The sequence below is a fragment of the Cryptomeria japonica genome, chromosome 5 (genome assembly GCF_030272615.1).
Source record: "Cryptomeria japonica chromosome 5, Sugi_1.0, whole genome shotgun sequence".
NCBI lineage: Eukaryota > Viridiplantae > Streptophyta > Pinopsida > Cupressales > Cupressaceae > Cryptomeria > Cryptomeria japonica.
Window position 1 is genome coordinate 208,383,349 of NC_081409.1, and position 3,454 is coordinate 208,386,802.

Below are 3,454 nucleotides of genomic sequence, written 5' to 3' on the forward strand. Positions count from 1 at the left end.
TGAGATGTCATCAAAGTAGTGTAGAAAATATAGGTGTGTAGTAGCGTACCCCCAACTTGATATTGTTTTGAGTTAATCATTACTAGTAGTGGCCTCTCACCTATAATTACTTGATGTACACATCACTTTGGAACCCCTCATTTCAGTCAAATGTGTAATATTGAATAAATAATAAATAATAAATAATGGTTTTCTACTAGTAATGTAATTAATTGTGACCTTCCAATTTGATTAGAAACTTCTAACAACTATCAACAAAGATGGTTCCTCCTCCTCCTCCTACAATAAGTTATAAGAAGTTGCATTCCCTATCTATTTCATGTCAAAACTCATGGTGTAAAAAGTTATTTAAAGGATAAATGAGGAGAAATGGTCATTATTTTTGTGATGTTATACTATTATCCTTGATAATATTACCCAAAAAGTAGTGTATTGGACTAGGGATAAATAAGTCACATTTTAGGATGCATGCTTATTTATCATTGGAGTATCACATATTACTCAATCGGTTATCTTTTTTTTATATATGTGAGAAAGCATTGGTGGTGTATCCAAATGTGGTAACCTATTAAAATTATATACATACCACTACCAATACCTTTATTTTGACACATGATAGTTACTCTTGATATTAGCTTTCAATGGCATAGATTTTGGGTGTGGTAGAGCAACATGAGATAATACATTGAGGAGAGACCCTAATACACTTGTTTTCCCTCATCAAGCATTCTAGTAGCAACATTTGTGACATGGACCCTTAGTTCTGATTCTTGTAACACTCTTTCTACCTCAATGAGAGAGTGTGTTCATTTACCACTATATTTGGATAGATATGGGAATTTTGATATGGTTGATTTCCCAAATGAAGTAATTTTACTTATATTGAACTCTTACCTTAAGGAGCTACACAAATATAATAATGGGCTTGAGATTATAATATAATGGGTAATACAAATGTAAAATCATGTGAGTTGAAAGCAAAGAGCATTTAAATTGGACTTGATATAATTGATGTTTGAAAAATACAAATGCATTATTTTGTAGATAGATTGAGAACTCTATCCATAAAATCTTTTCTTTAAGAACCTTGAATAAACTATAAGAAAAATCTAAGAGCTTTTAAAACATGCTCTAACCATCATTAACTTTAAATATGTAACCAACAATAATGCAAGCATCAATGGTATTAGATCTAAACTAGTTCAAATACATACGAAATTGTCGAGCGAGTTTGTTGGGTCCTATTTCCCTTAATGATCTTATTTGTGATATCATAATATCAAGAATATTGATGGCTCTCTTGAGAAAGGTTTTTTTAAGGGAATACCCAACATTTTTCTTATAAGCCCAACATTGACTTGACATCTAAATGAATTTTTTGTATCCTTTACTTTAATGATCTAGGATGATGAGTTATAATAACATTCAAAAGCAATAATTATCTCATCACTATGTTGGTTGGTAGGGATGAGATACCTTGTTAAGATAGAGGTTCATGTTCAATCAACACTACTATTTGTAGCCTCCAATATGAATATCTGAGTTGAAATGTAATGTTGATAAATGACCCTAAACCCTAAACCTTGAACATGGTCAAGGGTGCAAAATAACCCTAAACCCCACAAATATCAACTTACCCATTGATTGATAGATATCAATTAACATTTTATGGTTTCAATTGTATCTTAAATTAATCAAATCAACTCTATGTTACAAACCCTAAAATTTAAGTTTAAGATTTATAAATTACAATTTAAAGGTCCTAAGGTTTAGAACAAGTATTAGGATTTCTATATTCAATTAGCAATTTTTGTTAGTGTTTTTAATTTCAAATCCAAAATTAAATTTTAAAATTGAAAAAATAAATTGTAAAAATAAATCCACCTACTTGGGAACACAACAAACCAGTTGATATTGGCATTTCTCATCCCCTCCTTAGGGATGCGGTTCTCATGGTTGGGGATAGGCCTTGGACCCAATCGTTGGATTTTGAGGGCCTCCTCTTTCACTGCCGAAGATGCTTCTCAACGGGTCACTTAGCTTCGAACCACTCCCTCTCCCGTCATAGAGGTGCTACTACTTGGTGGAGGGATGCTACTAAAGATCACTTGATGATTAATGTTTCTGATTCTGCTTCTGTTGACTCCTCTTTAGAGGATTATTTCTCCTCTTGTGATGAGGTGCCCCTTATTATTGATGATGCCTTTGTTGATGTTTGTGTTGTCGTCGAGGCTCGTACTTCTACTACTCTTGCTCCACAACTTCGCTCTTCTCCTGGCGATTTTTCTCTTGTTGTTGTTCATCAGCAACAGTCTGCTAGCAATTCTACTCATGTTGTTGTTCGTCAGCAACAGTTTGTTGTTGTGTTGCAACAACAGTCTGGCGGTGTTTCTACAAGGCCCTCCCTGCTTGATTTTTCTTTGAATGTTCCTAATGATAGTGTTGCCTAGATGGTTGTTTGTCGCAGGTGAAAGGGAAGATTTGCCTCCATTTCCCAACCCCTCCTTTGTCATTTTTTGGGTATTTCCCCCCACTCTTGAGTTTGGGTTGGGTTGTTGCAGGTTTGACAGGTTTTTTGGCTTGTCTAAATCTGTTTGTTTGGGGTTTGTTCCCATGTTTGGTTTTTTTACCGCCTTTATGCTGTTATTTTTTCTCATAGCCTCTTGGCTTTGTAAAGGGTCAATGCCCTAGTTAGCGTTGTTTAATTTTTTGATAGCCTTTTGGCCATGTAAAGGGTCAGCGCCCTTGTTAATGCTGCTTTTTTTTATTAAAAAAACAAACCAGTTCTCATGGGGAGGAGGTGAAAAAACACTTAGTTAAGGTTGTTTGATGAATAGTTCTCCAATCTTAAGTTGTGCTTTTGTTATTGTGGCTTGTTCATGTCATTGTATCCTTGGAGGCGTGCCCCATCAAAAGATATTAAATGGTATCAAAATCATGGTGTCTAGTGTAGCTCACTAAAAAAAAATTTAAAATGAGATATATTTTTAAATTTTTGGTGTGAGCTATTTTTTAGCACACCATACAACTTTTGGGTTACAATATTGTGGTCAACAAGCTTAAGAAAGTTAGGATAACCTTTCATTGCTCAAAACTTATTTCAAAATGCTAACATTCTTTGGGATTTTTCACATGCTTGTTTGATTAAGTTTGTAGTTGGTGTAAATTTAAGGTGTCTTGGCCTCAATCTGATTGCACAAATGCACTTGATAGAAAATCCCAAGATAAACTAAAAAATTGTTGATTTTTTAGGTTGTTGTGTAGAGGGGGTTTATTTTTTGCACTTGATATTATTAATCTATATAGTCATATGGATCATACCATGGATTTGTGCAAGTGTAACATCTTGAGACCTCCCATGATAAACTCATTCCCTAGTTTGAACCACACCAACTATTGTCACGCATTAACAACATTAATCAACCACAATACTAGAAGCCACCTTCACCAAATA